The 19,569-nt window shown below is 40.3% G+C and overlaps 2 protein-coding genes across 2 annotated transcripts in view; one reads left to right on the plus strand and one right to left on the minus strand.

Annotated features, from left to right (window-relative positions):
• LOC135493918 (protein YIPF5-like) overlaps window positions 1–19,569 on the minus strand; it is a 145,184-nt gene that overhangs the window by 29,998 nt on the left and 95,617 nt on the right. The gene's annotated exons all lie outside the window — the stretch shown is intronic.
• Window positions 6,554–19,569, plus strand: part of LOC135493912 (leucine-rich repeat-containing protein 24-like) — an 89,692-nt gene continuing 76,676 nt past the window's right edge. The window contains exon 1 of the mRNA XM_064781563.1: window positions 6,554–6,685. The gene's annotated coding sequence lies outside the window, so the exon portion shown is untranslated. The remainder of the gene's footprint in view (window positions 6,686–19,569) is intronic.

Genomic DNA, 19,569 nt, shown 5'->3' on the forward strand with positions numbered 1-19,569 from the left:
AGAGGTTTCTTGTGTCTATGCCAGGGCAGGTTAAAGACCCCACCAAGTGAGAAACATGAGTAGCTTGCGTGGACTCTACCTCTGGCCGAAGCTGAAGTCACTGGGCTAATAAGCCCAATTGGTGCTTAACTGTACCAGCACGCAAAGCACTCATCCCACCTTGGAGGAGGAATACACCCTGGAGAAAATCACTTACAGAGCGAACGCTGAAGAACATGAAGAAGAACTTTGTGCAAGTTTCAAAATAACTCAATCTGACAGCATAACTAAAATCCTTTGTTATTTTCATTAAAATTGCATGTTGTCATGGTTCTTCTAACAGGATCAACATGGCGAACACGCAGTGGCTTTTAAAACGTCAGACTCAGATTACAACATTTCACATGTTTTCTCAAAAACTAAGAGGTCATGGATGAGAAAATATTTGAAGAAAAGTTGATCAAATTAGCTCTCTGAACAATGTTTCTTGATATTTTTCATGCCGAGCAGATGACATCATGTTCCCACATTTTCTCAAGAAGTGAGAAATGAATGAGAAAATATTTGAAGAAAAGTTGATCATATAAGCTAATGAACATAGTTTCTTCAATTTTTATGAAAAATATTTTAGCATACGACACTGGGGTTGATTACAGTCGTCTTGATGCCATCGATATATAAGTTACTTTTTCGTAAAGCCTGAAAGATAGCGAACGCAATTACTTGAATGATTTGCTGTAGGGCAGACGTGATCAACGCGGCTGCATCACGGTTGATAGGTCGCATTGTTGCACATATTTGGTTTCAATTACAGCGAGATTGGCAATGGGATTCATGCCACAGGACGTGTACTGCCGATTAATTACTTGCCAAGATGTCTGGAAGCAAGACCCAGCGATACCGATCATCGCAATGAAAATGTTATGGTCAGCATGAGGGCAGATCCAGGAATTACAAAAGGAGGGAAATTATCTGAAACTCGAACCAAGCTTGGGTCAGGCAGTATAAATATCACTCTAATATATATTGGGACTTTTGAAAGTGGAACATTTGCACAGCTATTTCATTACTTAGATGGCTGGCATTGAAAGCCATTGAAAAATATGATATGAATGTGTCAGACAATACTGACAGATCGAAGAGAAGTTCACAGAAGATAAAATTTGGAGAAATGGGAGACCGGAGACTAGGCTGGATAAGATGTTATCAAATGTTGTGACAAGTTTACAAAGATATGGTAAGATAAAGGGGTATAATTATATCACAGGTACAATTATAGCTGCCACAGTGTGAAACACAGTTCACTGGCACTACACATTGATGCACACAAAGGCTTTAATAGTACTCAGGCTATAATTGTATCACCTTACCTTACAAACACACTACATATTGTGGTTTCCCAGTCAATCCAGCCATAACATTTCAGTCAGAATCAGAATACACATGACTGTTCTTAGCCATAATGATAACATCGTAACATGACTGCCACTTCACACGGATGTCCGTCCAGGAAATTATCCATCAAGCGCTGGGGGCAACAGATAACCGGAACTTGAGAAGATCACAGGCACTTCTTTGATGTCTGACTATCAGTGGATCTTGGTCTGCAGTGGAATCCCGTGATTTCAACCGGGAGGCAGCCTTGGTTTAGCTGGCCAAAGCTGGCAAGTCCTGGCAAGGCTTCAGCCAAGGGCTTTAACTTACAGATTGTAGCAAATGTATGGTGAGCTAAAAAAAACTGAACTTTTGAACTGGGTCAGAAACGTACTCAAGGGGAGGAGCATGCAATTGACCCTTGATAATACTGCGTCACATCTTTTGCGCATCAAGCCTCGTAACAAGAGTGAGTAAGATCAGATTAACAAGATTAATATGACCTCCAATATTCTGCAAATAGCATTAATCCATATCCTTAACTGAAACAGGTTCAGATTACGATTGTCAGTCTCAGTATCAAATTCTGATCGAATATGCAGTATCTTTTCAAAAACTGGCCTCATATCGACCTCCAAGCTTCAGTCAACCATACCCACAACATCATTCAAACCTATTATCATATCAAAGTTCCTATTAAAAGTTTCGAACCCATCAATTGAAGCACATCCTTCAAAACGTCATCAAACATTGGGAAAATTACAGACAGGCCGCACCCATTTCACAGTATCGGGTCTCAAAGTTTAGGATTTCGGAGGGATCTTTCTTTGCCAAAAGGTCTATGGTATCTGCTTTAGAAAGGTTCTGTTACAAAATGAATTCATCTGCTCACCAGCCTGAAAATAGATATAGTATCACATTCTCCTATGAGTAATTGAATCAGGGTAGGGTATTGACATTTCGGAATTAGAAAGTCTAATGTCGGAACCTGGTACATTGAGGACTAAAGCAAACATGATACTGTCTGGATGTTCGATATACAGTAAACAGCTGCCAGCCAAAAAGGTTAGCAAGTTTGAAATCTATGACATGACCAGTCGGTGGAGAGCTCTTGGTGTGCTCTTTCTAAATGTTCTACTAGTAAACCTCTATCATGACCATTCAATGGAAAGCTCTTGATGAGCACTTTCCAATGGTACCATTTCCGTCAAGAATTGATACTTCCATATCAAACGGTTGCAATCGAACTTAGTAGTCACTAACCCAGCTTCCACAGTTCCTTGCTCAGCACATCTCTCCTTGGCCTCAAGGAACCATCGTCTTCAAAATCATGAGGGTGAAGACATAAGCCTCCAACACCCCAACACCACCCCACCATGATGAAAAAACTTGCCAAAAACCTACTGATGTGACCATTCGTTTAAAAGGTCTCAATGAACCCCTTCTGATAAAACCATTTTTGTCAGTATTCATTAAATCTTAATGTAAGTCGGCCGTGATTATTTCTTGGCAGTCACCAGCCTTGCTTCCCAAGCCAGCTGCTCATACCATGTCCTGTCCTAATCACTTGCTGTGCCTCGAGGAACCAGTCAAAACCTACGAATACATCATTCATGGGCAGGGCCATTAGTACCCCCTCAGGACCCTGCTGTCATGTATAATGAAATAGACCCTGAGAACAGGTCTGACCAGAACTTACAAGCGAGTCGACAACCAGCCAGGACTGGGAGGCTCAAGATGGATTTTCTCACCATGCTTGATGTTTAAGGGGTATGCCATAGACCATTCCATTTCTGCTGTCAAATTAACCCTTGTAGAGGGAAAAAAAATCAAATCCACCAAATGCCGGAAAGGTCTCATTCCTGCTCTGTGCATTACCAACTGCTGGTGAAATGAACTATAGAGAAGTATCACGTGACGTCACCACCTGCCATGCTGGAGGGACAGACAACAGAAACTAAGTCCAAATGACCAAGACAGAATTAGATTTTTTAGTAGTCAAGCACAACAAATCAGTGTTTTGCTCTTCAACACGGCTGGCTGTGAAAACACTCTATAAGGCTGTGCCTGGTCATATTTGAGCAGGGGTGCTGTGATTACACATCACCTCAGGGTGGACGAGATTGTAATCAGGGAAAGCACATAGCCATGGGCTAAGCATTAATGGGTATTGACAAACTTCTGGGGAATATCATTCATCATGTTTATAAACTCTTGGCAAGTAAAGCAGAGAGGGTGGTGGCACATTGAAAGGGCATCCCACTTGACTTGTGATCAGAAGGTTGTAGGTTCCAGACTTGGCCAGTCCTTGATACTTTCAACTAGCCTCAGCAGTATCAAGATGGGACTGCCCAAGTCTGGAACCGTGGTATACATATATGTGTGCTCAAGATTTGTGATCAACAGTTGGCTGCAATGGGAAGAGCTGCAATAGCATATCAGAGACTATGGCATGAAAGGAGGTCAGCTACCCCCATTTCACCCCTCACCTATACCTCTACAAATCATCAAAGCAATCGTTTCCACATTCCACAGATCCTCCTTGACGGCAGGTGACACACAGCATCACCTGATGGGATTAACTCTTTGTCTGCCGAAAATTAATCAACAACAGACGGATTGAGTGGGTGAATCGATAAGCGATAATTGGAGATGTGAACATCAGTCATGTTTGGCTTGTTTACAGGATTCCTGGCCTGACATTAAGCCTTGGGGTCTCTTGAGAATATGACGGGTTACCGTCACTACTAAACATGCTAACATGGCAAGAGTAAGGGATAGGGTTGGTCAGGACATCTGGACGGTTCCTGGCCTGACATTAAGCCTTGGGGTCTCTTGAGAATATGACAGGTTACCGTCACTACTAAACATGCCAACATGGCAGGAGCAAGGGATAGGGTTGGTCAGGATATCTGGACGGTTCCTGGCCTGACATTAAGCCTTGGGGTCTCTTGAGAATATGACAGGTTACCGTCACTACTAAACATGCTAACATGGCAAGAGTAAGGGATGGGGTTGGTCAGGATATCTGGATGGTTCCTGGCCTGACATTAAGCCTTGGGGTCTCTTGAGAATATGACAGGTTACCGTCACTACTAAACATGCTAACATGGCAAGAGTAAGGGATAGGGTTGGTCAGGATATCTGGACAGTTCCTGGCCCGACATTAAGCCTTGGGGTCTCTTGAGAATATGACAGGTTACTCCTGTAAATCCCTTAATTATTTTAGCTTAATAACTTCACAAAAGGGGGTACAATTGCAGACGATGTGAAAACATTTGACTTTGTTGTTTTATCATTAGAAATGTACCTATACACTGAAATAAATAGACGCAAAATCTGAAAGTGACGTTTTCGCAAATATATGTGTGGGCAAAATTAACGGGTTTATAGTATTCAGAATACAAAAATTACGCAAAGGATAAAAAAAACAACAGCTATACTATCCTAATTAGCTTACTATTGATTTGGCGCAGATAATAGAGCAATAAGGGAGCAGGATTGGCTGGCAACGATTGGTAATCGAATCACTGTGTGTTGAGTAAACTACATAAAGCTCTTGGGATCAATGAACTAACTATACACTACTGACAATCAGGTCTTAAAGGTCTAATATCTTCGTTTAGAAATTGGAATTGTCCAATTTGGTAAATAACAAATATACTTTTCGACAATGCCACTGTAAAGACTGATATAAGAATACTATAAATGCAAGGTTTCAGCGAATTTGTATGCATGATAATTGCACTAAGGTAGAGACTAATTTCATTTACCAGAGCAACACATAATAAGAACAGTGAAGGCCTTTAAAAGATACAAAGCGCATTTGATTTGATTTGAGATGAAATTTTATTGAAATTTCCCATGGGCGTAGTAATGTTGTTGGAAAAAACACACAAGGAGTTGCCTTACTATTGGAATTCTATTATTGCACCCTGAGGGTATATGCATGATGAAGTATGATTTTTTGATGGCCTTTTGTAACAGGAGATTTTAATTGAGTATACATGTGTAATGATGTTTAGATTCTCCTGTTGTTAGTTTGATTGGAAGCTTGATTCAGAATCGTTGCCGTGGAGGGTGCTCATGAAAATGCCATTATATTTGTTCATTTACATATTTCATGGAACCTAGTGGTTAACACTGCTGGCTACCACGCAATAGGGCCCACACAGTATATCAGAATATGTCATGCTTCTTTTATTTGACACACAGTACATTAAATATTTCATATGCTATCTCTGGAGATGATACAACTTCATATGGATAATTTCCTGGGCAAACATACCATCATCGATCAGTGTTTTTCTATTGGAATTCTGAGTTGCTCTTTTGAGTTTATCAGTTAATAATATAATGCTGTTTAAACTTCCAATTGATTTTTACATATTTTGCATCAAATATTGAAGTGTTTTGAATATTTTTAAAACTGGCAGTTTCTAGTATGTTCTTCATTATGTTAAGCGTGTTCTAATAGACTTGAGGCATAGTTTTCAAAAAGACAAGGTTCTAATTTGATTAAATTCTGGATTAATTCCCTGGATTTATCAGATAGCTTCTAGGCTATTATAATAATTGAGTTTTGCCGATGTACAAGTAGGATTGATACAAACTCAAAACATCGTTTCAGAAACAGAGCAAAAAATTTGAATGAAATTTATACAACGCCTTTACTCTTTAAACCGGGTCTGTCCTGAAACGTTTCAGTAGAACTCAGATGAGCTGCTTAACCAGCGCTACAGTCTGAGTATTTCTGACCGGTACCAAATTACACCTGGCTGGAGAAAGGCACGAAAGACAAAGACACCCGACTTCGTCTGACGCTAACAGTGGAGATGGAACCTGGGATCTCTTGACCGCTAGTCGAGAGTCCCAGCCACTACAATACAGCGGCTTCATATATCAGGAGGTAATCTTCTGTAAAGATACACTTTATCCAGCCCTGCACCTCAAAACCAACTTACACTAAATACAACCTTAACCGTCACTGAACATTCGACTTCCAGCCCTAATCCGCAAACGTTTAGTCCACTGCAATAAGGCCACCCTCACTGCAAAAAGGCACATCTTAATATAGCACGAGCACCATCAAAGACAACTGTGCAGATCCAGTCCTCTATAAAATGATTTGTACGGCATGCGTGCGACCATTTCAACGTGAAAATCATCCACGCTCTCGACAGAGACATCGAGACTGGTGTACCGTCATTTCTCAATTCCGTGTACACACTGTGTAAATTGTACTGGATTTCCCTAAGTACAACGTCTTTGGCCGATATTTTTGCGGATAACTTGTTTAATTTGAATAAACGAGGAATAAGAGTTATTTTAGGTATGTATTTGTGTTGTGTTGTTGTGACACCAATATCCCACCTTAGCAATGTTAACGTCTTCCATATTGATGATGTCTTAACCAAGGATTACAAATTACAAACCAGGGTTTCCTTAACGTCAAGATGTCTTTGGCATAATACCTATATTCTTGTCACCAATGAGTATAATTTAGAAGTACAGCGTAGAACCTCTCCATGAAGGACACTGTCATCCTCAAAACCAGGGTTGTCCTGATTACAGAGGTCAAATTGAATGGAAATGACAAATTTGGTGCCAAAATTAGTATCCAAAACAGAGGATGTCCCGCTCATAGAGGTGTCTGTTCAGAAAGGTTCTACTGTGTCATATTTGAGGCATGCGTTTGGTCGTTATATCATCAGTATTGCGTTGTAAAGTGTCTAGTATCAAAAGCAGTGATTTCTTCTTGATAGTAGTCGATTATTACGTGGGCTCGATAAAAAGCCACAACTGCGCAGTAATAAGGAAATGCTTATCGATCTTGAAAATGAAAACAAAGGTCTCAATAAACTAAAACCCAGTAGGATCTGAAAGATTGACAGAGATTCGACAACGGCAACAAGTGGGCAACAAGTGGGCCACAGTTTGTGAGAAAAAAGGCCTTGAGACATGAGCACTGAACATCGTTAACGACAGCTCCCCATCTGCTATCCGAGACGAGCAAATGACTATGGTAATAGCATCTCTTTAAGATAAGATTCATGCGGTATTAATCCACGGTTAAGTTCTCCCACGGGACACTTGATGAATACATGGACGGCACGTCCATGGGCCATAATAGATTCATGGATGAAAAATGTTGCCAGTGTAGTTGTAGATCAAATGCAGTGTCGTATGCATTTTAAATTGCAGGTCGTAATGATTAGAATTGCTCATTGGTAGGGTGGCTTTGCGACAACCTCGAATATTGCTGACATTCGATTGGCTATATTTCCATCGCCACTTGACCAATTCCACATCCACGAACACCCCCACAGGTCGCAACCTTCCATGTACTGAATCATCCACGTGAAACGATGACCTGACACTTGGGATGAAAATGAGCCGGCTTTATTCCTGTCACAACTTTCATTATGTTTCAATTTCCCCCAAGACTGACCAGCAAAATAAGCAAGGAAACGGCCTCAACCCAAGATGACACGAAAGTTCTGTAGATTCATGTTTACAGATGCGTAGGAATGTTGATCCAAGTTGAGTGAAGCGACCAGTGAGAAAATCTGTTCTTCACCAAAGGTATACGAGATCTAACGTGGATGACCCCAGACCTCCTGTTGCGGTTCTCCATCCTGCCTGTCGAAGTCGCCAGCAGATTTTTCTTTATCGTCGTGAGGGCCCATTAGGGTCAGCAGGTTTATCCACAATATTTGTGCTGCTGTTGATGTAAATGAGTGTCCTTTTTATGTTGACTGGCCCCTTCTGTTTTCCTGCAACTTGTCATCGATCTCACTCAGACCTCCACTGCATTTATTCCTGCTAATGCTTCTCTTAAAGCCAATACAATTTTTGTAATTTTACTTTTGTCTCGAGCTGCAAATGCTAGCAAGCAATAGCCCTGAGTTTCTATTCATGTAATTGTATGCATTGGTAGTTATTAATAAAAATCCACATACATATATCTATATATATATGACACCCCTATACTTGCCACTCTGATATTTTGTCAAGTCAATTTTGTTCTCTCTCATACGGCTACCAAACATCGTGAAAGAGTTACTAAATTCTAAGCAATGTCCCAACGGCATAAGAAATAAGAAATGAATTAATTGGTGTTTAAAAAGTTTGATTAGAATTTTAGCGTTGCTCGGTTACCAGTTCTGTTTTTACAGATGAGCGCATATAAAATGAACATCAAATGAACCAATCTTAAAATGAATCTCATAATAAATGTACAGAACTGCAAATGAATGAAGAAAAATAGCCCATTGTGTCTTTTTATCAATCTGCACCGTGCAGAATTGGAAAATCACGAAAAGAAGAATTCTGCTGTTGCTAGATAAGAAGTAAATAAAGTCGATTGAATAGAGAGGATTTTTCTTTATTTGACTTGTTTGTATTTCACGCGAGCATTCCTGATTCAGAAGTTAAAAATATGAAATTTCTCCATTTGTGTTGTTGTCTTTGGGTATCTTAGCTTGGCAGAGGAATATGTTTAGGATTATTAGAGCAATTCTGATTACTTTAAGCTGCAATATCATTGCAGTCACCTCTTTATCATTGCGATTCACGATTCTATGCTCCAACTTTATCTCAATACACCACCTGAAGCACATGTGGACAACTACAGTGGCAGATCCAAAGGAAGGTGAAGAGTAACCCCCCTGTCGTTTAAATATTGCTCAAATGGCCACGAATTGTGGTAAATTGGACCAAAAAACACCAGGTTCCCCACCAACTTTCTCAAGGTTGACCTATCCTCCCATACACCTGGGTCTGCCTCTACACAACACCAACCAAGTGTTGTTTCAATTACTGAGTATTCAAGCCAAAAAATACCAACATGGCTGCAAATTGACTGCTCAGTTCTTTGCAATCCATATCAATCCATATCAATTAAAGCCAGTTATTTATAAAGGCCAAAGCACCTTCTAATCAGAATACCATGATCTCACTTTGAAAAAAAATTTCCTTGAATGACGGTCAATAAACCTATTTTTGCATTGAGCAGGGAAATGCCAAAGTTGGACATGCTGAAGCCATACAAAGATGGGTTATGCAGCTGGCAATGTGAATCCTGCATCCCCCTGTTCAGGGATTGATTGCAGATTGACGTGGGAATTGACAGCATTCCCTGGGGAGTTCTGAACCTTTCTACCAACTTTTTCCTGGCAATTGGTTCATCTTATGGCAAACAGTAATGACATCCTGGCTGATGATGTGTTGAGTCCTAGTGATCCTAAACAAATATTTTGAGATCTCGACCGAGTTTCAATCTCCTGAATAGAGGGGGTACAGGATTTGCATTGGCAACTGCATTTTGGGGACCATTCACAGATTCAATAAATAAGCTAAAGATCGTGCTGTCCAGCTTATTAGAGCAAGAGAGGGAAAACCTACAGTATATAAGGCGATATTTGAAGCCCGGTAACTGATGCTAGTGCAGCCATACAATAGCTGCGGTCAACCATTGCAATCATGTACAACATCGCTATCATTTGTTGTTCATGATTTTTTATATCAATGCAATCGGACATAAACGCTGCTGGCATTGTAGCTGTCGTCCCTACACTGGTCATATCTCAACACTAGCCATTCGGGATTTAAAAAACCGACCGCATAACAGGATGCTGGATTTGATGCTGCCAGCAATTGTTGTTGCGAATACACTGTAAATCACTTCATTTTTGCAGCCCTAAATCTTTGCAAAAAGGTCCTTTTCGGGTCTGGCTAATATCAAATTCTGCAAATTGAAATGCTTTTTTCGATGATCATATTGTGAGATCTGTTTGCAGTTTTACTCCAATAGTCTGCCAACTTACCCATAGTCTGCCAACTTACCCATAGTCTGCCACCTAACCCCTAATAGTCTGCCACCTAACCCCTAATAGTCTGCCACCTAACCCCTAATAGTCTGCCACCTAACCCATAGTCTGCCACCTAACCCATAGTCTGCCACCTAACCCATGGTCTGCCACCTAACCCATAGTCTGCCTTACACACATTTGAGTCAGTTGAGGGTGACAGGTCGGCCTTAACCAGCAAAGGGTTGTGCAGCAGAAGAAGACCAAACCATCTCTATCTTACATCAGGTGGGTTGGTGCAAATTGTATTTGGCTTTTGATAACATGGTCGGTCAGGGACACAGATAACATAGGTGGTCTTGACTCTTGCACCATATCTTCATCGGCCAGCAGAGTCTACAGTGGCCATAGTGTCCTCCTCCATTTGTTGTGACCGTTGGCCTGTGAATGACAAGTAAAGTGGCCGCATAAGAGGAAGGTCAATTTCCCTAACCAACCTAGAGAGGTGTTTGTGTGAATTATGTTTGGCGACTGATGATATGAACAGTAAAGAAGATGGATGACATGAGATGGTCTAGACTCCTAGTCCACAGTGGCCTTCGTCGCCCACATACTAGACTGGGCTTAGGGTGACCATTTGGCCTTTGACCATGAAAGTTCCATAACAGAAGGAGATCAATGTCTCATCTAACATGCAGATGGGTTTGGGCAAATCATGTTTGACTTCTGATAACATGGACAGTAAGGTGATGGATAATATTTAGTGGTCTAGATGATTGCCTGTCATACTAAACAAGTCTTCGTAATCTCCTTTTGCCAAAAAACCCTCAAATTTGTCTTGTTGCAAGGAACCCCACAGCCTAGTGGATTCACTGCTGGCTACCATGCAAGAGGGCATGATCCTAGGGAGAACCCAGGATTGTATTTCTAGATGAACCGTTGTAGCTTTCAATGAACTAAAATTTCTCGCTCTGCAGGGCTTATGCGAGCATATCAAATATTCGAGAGTCTGTGGGATTAGAATTTAAGTTGTGGTCCTTTGTACCTCCATGTCTACGCCAGGGCAAGTAAAAGATCTCACAAAGGTGGACAGCAGCCTATTGTGGAGTCTATACCTCTGGCAAAATCCAATAGGATTATGATGGCGGTAAATGATATGGTGATACGATCATATCGAGTTCTGCCTTTGCTACAGTCTGGTAGGAAGACGGTCTGGATAACTTGAGACGGTCTAGTCAACTTCTTGTAGGACCAGCCAAGTCCAAGTTAAATTTCCTTTGACAGGCTGAACTAAAGCAGTATAGTTTACTACACATAATCCTATCGAGTTGTCACCAACAGCTGGTGACTCTACAAGCATATAAAGAACCAGAAAGAATAACAGTATTGCTTTTCTTCCTTCTTATCGAGGGCGGACTCCTATTGGGATGATGAATGCGGCAAAGGTAACAGCATATTTCTCGAGCAAAAACCGATATTCTGGCCAGACACTTGACCTTTGCACACTGACGTCTCCTGCCAGCAGCAATATAGTAACTGAATCACCAATAATTGCAATTACGATATTCCCAACCAGAGGAAGATTACATTATACAAGCTAGCAGGCATCTTTTGAATCAAAGGAATTGAGCTTCTGTGTCTTTGGTTTCATAGCTAATGCTATAGCCAAGAGCAAGTTCAGTACTAGGGTTTCGGAGACAAACGAGGAGGAGGAGTTAGTTTCTTTGGCCCTTTGTTGCTTTGTCATGAAAATACCTCTGAGGGTGGAGGGGTAAACACAACCCTATCAGGCTCTCTAAGGCTAAGCAAATAGAACCTGTGGCTCTAGTAAGTGTAGAGGTGATTGATAAGTATGGACAGAGTTCTTCATCAGAATCGTCAGACTTCCACTTGGCTACCTCTTGGTCATCGATGATATTTGCTGTCCACTCATTCCCTACTCTGGTGTCCCTCTTGTCGACAACTTATGATAAATGGCCATCATATATCACCTTACAGTAGAATCTCCCTTAGCGGACACCTCTCTCTTAAGGACAACCTCTCTATCAAGGCCTCTGATTTTGGTCAAAAGCCAAGTTGATAAGAGCCAAATATCAGTGAATATATTTTGTATGATTAGAACATATTTATAGGTAGACGATAGACTGACCAGATATTTCAGATATTTATCGAAGTTCAATCAAAACCAATCTTTGTACAGCAGAATTATGGTTATTGGATTTCAAAGTAGTTTATCTTGTTTCATGCTTGATTGAATTCTTCTCCAAGGATCAAAGGAATAACCTATAATCTCTGGAGAAACCAATAAAAACATGAAAGCTGTAAGACATCCGTGAAATTTCTAAACATAAATTATTTATCAACGATTTGACTGGACCAGCTCTTATTCATCATCACAGTGTCCTCTTAGCACCATAGAGAAAACAGTTCCCACAAAAAATCTTCAGACACCGAGAGCTCAATTTAGTGTCACCTCCTTCAGCAAATTTCATCAATTTATAACAGTAGCATTCGGGTCAACACCAATGTTACCACAGATTGGCCAACCTGCATGCTAACTCAGATTTATATGGCAGCAGTGACATCGCACTGTTTCTCATTCCAAAGCAATCTATTGTATAATTCATGAGATTAACCAATGAAATACAAACCTAAACCAATTCAATCAAGAAACGTTTGCAATTTTTTTAGCTTTTTTAACCGTCTGGTGAAAATCTAGGCAGGAATTTTGTAATGGATCTTGAGAAGTAGTCTGTGACAGATTTGAACTATGATTCATTTATGCGCAATGGCAGTATGCAGATTCTTATTACGATATATTACGCTGCGGTGGGTTTTATGCATTATGCATGAAGATAATCATGAATGAAAAACGTGGAAAGGGCTCGTCGCATGGCACTAGATCATGTACTGAAGAAAGCAGATGATCTACATAACGCTTTATACCCATATAAGTGCAGGACCAGTGTGTCTTTTTTCTCTCCAAGATACCATGATTGTCCCAAAAACACCTCAAACTTTGGGATTCAAATGGAGGAAAAAACATCAGGAAAAATCTCCCAAATCCATATAGAAGACCAAGAGGGCAATAAGTAGAATTATAAGTAAAATTGGGACTGATGATGTTTCTTCATTTTGAGTGGAAAAAAAACACAAGTGTGAAAAAAAATTTTGGACTAAGAAATTTTCAGAGTTGAATTTTTTCATAAGTTCAAAATTGAAACGTTAGCAAAACGCAGTTTATTAGTTTTCAAATGATAGTAACTGCCTGTATAAAAGTTTTCATATAGATTCTCATGATAGCCACTGTCCGTGGCGTTATAATAGTCGAGAGAGCTTTGCGCCGAGGTGTTTTATGCCGGGTTAATTGGAGACGTGGTCGGACTGATTATGGCAATTAGGCCCTCTGGTCAAGTTAGAGGGGTGAATTTAGTCATTGGGACCGCCAAATCCAGTGGTCGTGGTCTGGGTACCGGGGTGGTCGTGTTACCGGGGGCTTTGGCAAGAAAGCTTCCTCAGCATAAAGCCCTTGATCTTATTAAAACATTAATCAAATATGTTCAAAAAGCTCTTCCTATTTCTCAGGTAAATCAGCCATCGTAAATCAATCTCCATTTTCTTGTCCTTGTCATCTTTTGTACAAAAAGGATGTGGACGTTCTATTAATATATTCTGTATATAATGACTCTATTGAATTCAATCAATTATTGACACCACCTTGAATACCCTCCCTGATTAGGCAACTCAGCTTCCTGGTCTCCCTAGGTTCATTGAAGAGCAGCTCATTTCAACAAAATCAGCATAGTGGATCAGCGTTGGAATTCTTGGTGCTGTCAATAGTGGTGTAATTTTGTCGTGGTCGCATGCTGACATCTTAGATAATTAGCCTGAGGTACTGAGCACAGCTTCTGAATTCTGCTATGTTCATGAGAGAGCAGACCATTTCAACAACAATTGACAGCGTTGTGTTTTTTAATTCCAAATCCCGGTGAAAATCTGTGTCTAAGTCAAAAATCCTTGATGCTTTTTTCTGTACCGGGATCCTTGAAAAGGCCATTCCCCTCTCTCTTTTTCCAGCTAGATAAAAGATTTATCAACTTACACTGGGATATAGCGTCATTATTACTTTGCCATTGTTACTCCGGTGATGTCTTAACTTTTCCAAGAGGTCACAAAGGCAGCCATCTAGTCATTTGAGACCCTGAAGTGCGCTAAGTGAGCACAGGCATGTGATCAAACAAAGACTCGTTAGATTTCGATGCAGCTTCTATGCGACACGACAAAAGGATCAACATCAGCATCTCTTCAAATGACTCCAAGGTTTCAGATGAAAGGATACTGACTGTACGTTAAGGAAACAAACTCGAAACCCGGGTGTACATATCGTGATATAAGAGGCCTTGCTTATCAATGTCTTCAATGAAGGAAAGGAAGAATCAGGTTAAAGGCATCCTGACAGTCAGGCTTGTTTCACTCAAACATTTCCTCCGTCGTTTACAAAACTGTGATTAGACTATAGTAGAAGTAGTAAAATCAACTGCAGTCAGAGGCTATTACCATAACTTGACATACCTGCTAACACTTTGGTTTAATATCGACACCTATTTTACGCCATTACATGTCTTATTTTACAGTATCTATTTTGTAATTGATTAAACCTGCAGGGGGAAAGAATAACTGGCATAACGGCCATCACAAATCCAACACGCTTCAGAGTGCCAATGTCAGAGAAAGCATATATTTTCCAATACCTCAAGTTCAGTATCAATTCCTCAAATCATATGCAAGTTTGCTAAATATACCAATGCCAATATACCTTTCTGCACTATAAATTTTTGCATCTATTTAATTATGGTTCCAGAAATTTCTGAGAAAAACAAATTTTTACAATTTTCATTTTACAATGCGAAGTACTATAAAGTTACAAATAACACCTCAAGTTTCATTAACATGTTCAATCATTCTCATCATTTGATCAATTGGTCTCGTCTGCTCGATACAAGAATGTTATCAATAAACACAACTACAACATTCTTTAATGAGTGGGAGCCAGTGCGAAAAACAGATTATACGTATCTCCGTCGTTCTAGAACAATCCAAACATTAGAAATACTAGCATGTTTAATGTGACCTACAGAATGTCAACAGCACATAGTTTGAAAGGAACTTAGCAGTTAGTCACCCATACATTACAAAGACAAGGTTTGTAGCTAGCAAACACAAATTTCGTCTTAAAAAGCTCAAGATAAAAATATTCTTCATAGTATAGCTTCCAGATGAAAATATTGTACAAAGTATCGAACTGAGCCAAAGTATTTTTCAGATTAGCTCGTTGAGTTATATCATGTTGCTCGAAGCAAGGTTCAATAGCTGAACTTGTCAAATAATGCAAGAATTTTTATGATTTTGGTAATATGGGATATAAATTCAATATTCAGCAGCGAGAAATCTGATAATGATTCCCAATGTTAAGCGCTAATCAAGACAAGTGATCAGACTTATTGTTAGAAAGTTAACCTTTCCTTGATTTAAGGTACTGACACCAAATAGAAGTACTCGCTAAATAAATGTAGCTGTTTATTTAACTGAAATTATAAATTGTATGGAATTGTCAGATATAGATTTGTTTATTTAATCAAGACCTGATGCTTTTCACTTGCAAAGTTACCCTCATAAGGCAGTAGCAATAAAAGTCAATTTCTTTGAAATTTAAAACCGACCCCTGCTCGGTATCAACCCCGGCCTCCCAGGCGAAATTTGGTAAATATTGGCCCTATCATTGTAGAGGACATAGGTAAAACATGGAGTACCCCATTTATACAAATAAAATATTCACGATCATGCTGCTGCAATAATATAAACGCCACACGTGGGCCTACTTCCATTTTGAGGAAAACTCTCCAATCAAACCAAACACTGAAATGGGTAGAGTCGCCCCGCTGAGATGCAATTGATTTCACCAACTTCAGCAATCATTATTCCGTCAATGCTTCGTCGCTGTATCCTGCGCTATTCCCAAATGATGGCAAGCTATCGAGAGATAGCCCCTAAATCAGGAGCGGAGACTGATAATAGCTGCAGCTATCTTTAGAATGCGCTGTCAACCTTATCGCTGTGTTGATAGTTAGCTGGGGAGTTCTACCAGGGCTGGGATTTGGGTCATATGTGTCCACCTGCTGATTGGCTGGGAAATAAGACCCATTCGGGGCAGCTGTTGGTGGTATTAGGATGTGCCCTGTAGCTCCTTTTCTCATAATACACTACTTATTGCACAGCATGCATGTATGTTGGATGGATGGATGGTTGAATGGATACTACCAGAAACTTTGGTGGCAGAACAAACATCAAGCTATGGAATTTTATCTTCTTAAATGCTCTCGGGAGGGTAGGGGGCAAAATGTCATGTTTGAAATTTGACTCGAACACACACATATCAAATATATACTTTCAGAGGAGCTAGCATTTCCTCGATTCATAACGCCTCCAATATCAATATCACGTCTGGGAAAATACGATTGCATTTTTTTCACAAGTCAATATATGTCAGCAACACAAAAACTTCAGAAATCACATCGAAGATTATTGACAAGTTGATGACATGTCGATGTCAGTGCTTTTTATTGGCGTGTACTGGTATTTCATCAAGTCATCTGTGCATGACAAGCTCGGGCTTATTTTTGTCTCTTTTTCAATAATGCTATCAATTTGTGATGAATATCGGTAACATGATATTGTGATATTTGGTTCAAGGTTTGTGGAGATTAGCTTGATATGTTGAGAGTCATGGTCAATCGATTGATGGTTTCTGGGGGGAGCTAGTCTGTTTGCAGGTGAATGTTAACCCTTGATTAGTGAGGCTAAGGGGAGGGTTAAAGCCTGAAATCACTCGTGATTCTACATCAGTGTTGAATACAAAACGAATTCATAACAAAATCGAAGGACGCTTAAAGGCAGAACAGGAGGCAAAACAAAGTAAAGAAATTCTGGTTTGACTTGGCAATGATAACATTCCTTGACTTGGCAATGATAACATTCCTTGACTTGGCAATGATAACATTCCTTGACTTGGCAATGATAACATTCCTTGACTTGGCAATGATAACATTCCTTGTACAAGTGTACACAGTGCCCATGTACTGGGAGATAGAAGAGAAACCTGCTGGTGACTTTGAGTACCTTCATCTTGCCAGCATGCATGCTTCTGCCTATCGTCTCCCTGTAAGTGAGATTTTATAACCCAACATACCATGTACCGTACCCTCCGGTGGAGGCCTTGACAGAATGAATGTAATCATGATCATCAAGCATTCCATTCGACATTCGTATGAAAACACCAATTCTAAACTTTTCACACCCTAAGGTCTCACTCTCAGGCATTCTAGATCGCATGCACAGTTGAAGCTGGCACTGATTTTTCCCCACAAGAGAATTGCCGACACCACACGATTACGATACTGGCATTCAAGCAAGATTTCTACAAAATGATGACATTGCTATGAATAGTTTGACTGTAAACTTACAAGATTGAAATACAAAAGAGGACATTTACTCTTCAATCCCTTAAGGCAATGGATAAGCTGGATTATAGAGATCCATGCTATTGTCAGTTTGTCAATAGAGTAAACTTACAATTCAGAATACAAGTCCTGTACCAAAAATACACAATTCTAACCACCAGAGGGGAAATCATTGAATATAAAGTTATTGTTGTCAAGAAATTGGATCCAAAGTTCTCAGATTCATTGCAATAGATTTGACCTTTTAGGTGGCTAAAATGACTAATCTCTCTATCATTTATGAAGATTTCTGACAAGAGTTGAGAGACACAGCTCAGATTTCATTTCATCAACAGAAATTCTCAACCTTGACATGATAACAATTTGAATAGGAATCGTTTCATCTGTGACACAAGATACTCTCACTGATACTCCAGTCTTCTCCTTGGGGTAACTTTGTGTGAATGCGACAGACGAGCCCCAGGCATTCATGAGATCTGCAAAGTTGCTTTTTCAAGCTGTGTTACCTGTTTCTTCAATAGACTTTATTACTTGGAACTAGATTTCTATTCTGAGACAAGACACTTCAACAACTGAATAGTGTATGGTGCTTAATTTTTGCATCTCTCTTATACTTGCAATTCGCCTAAACTTCTTTTCACGCTATCTAGTTTTGCGGATTACGAAACTTCTTTCTTATTTCCCCAACTAAACTCCTTTTTTTTTAAATTCATATTTTTGCCAATTCAGTTATTTGCGGAATTTGTGAATTTTTTACTCATTTTCCTCTCTATCATAACTCTGTATTAACATGTTAAACCTAAAGACATGACAGAGAAATCTAGCAAGAATTTATAAAATTCGGTTGAAAACAAGACAGTAGCACCAAATACTTGCAATTGAAACAGTGAAGGGGGACAATCATCTTAAAATGCCCAAACTTTTTTTAAACTTAACTTACTTCTAAGTACTTCAAAGCATATTCAATTATGCTAAGAGTGCTTCAGCGGATTAGAAGCACTGATTTGAATGGCAGTAGCTGTCTGAGTAACGCATGGCAAGCATCTTTTGATCAATCAGAAATACAGCTTTTTTATTCACTTGTCATTGCCTCAGTAGTTCCTCCCTATCACACTTGGCAGCCTTTCTTGGAGGTCTATCAGTGCTCCCTGTCACACTGAGCAGCCTTTCTTGGAGGTCTATCAGTGCTCCCTGTCACACTGGGCAGCCTTTCTTGGAGGTCTATCAGTGCTCCCTATCACACTTGGCAGCCTTTCTTGGAGGTCTATCAGTGCTCCCTATCACACTGAGCAGCCTTTCTTGGAGGTCTATCAGTGCTCCCTATCACACTGAGCAGCCTTTCTTGGAGGTCTATCAGTGCTCCCTATCACACTGAGCAGCCTTTCTTGGAGGTCTATCAGTGCTCCCTATCACACTGAGCAGCCTTTCTTGGAGGTCTATCAGTGCTCCCTATCACACTGAGCAGCCTTTCTTGGAGGTCTATCAGTGCTCCCTGTCACACTGAGCAGCCTTTCTTGGAGGTCTATCAGTGCTCCCTATCACACTGAGCAGCCTTTCTTGGAGGTCTATCAGTGCTCCCTGTCACACTGAGCAGCCTTTCTTGGAGGTCTATCAGTGCTCCCTATCACACTTGGCAGCCTTTCTTGGAGGTCTATCAGTGCTCCCTATCACACTGAGCAGCCTTTCTTGGAGGTCTATCAGTGCTCCCTATCACACTGAGCAGCCTTTCTTGGAGGTCTATCAGTGCTCCCTATCACACTGAGCAACCTTTCTTGGAGGTCTATCAGTGCTCCCTATCAAACTGAGCAGCCTTTCTTGGAGGTCTATCAGTGCTCCCTGTCACACTGAGCAGCCTTTCTTAGAGGTCTATCAGTGCTCCCTATCACAAT

This window comes from Lineus longissimus, chromosome 9 (genome assembly GCF_910592395.1).
Source record: "Lineus longissimus chromosome 9, tnLinLong1.2, whole genome shotgun sequence".
In the NCBI taxonomy this organism is placed as follows: Eukaryota; Metazoa; Nemertea; class Pilidiophora; order Heteronemertea; family Lineidae; genus Lineus; species Lineus longissimus.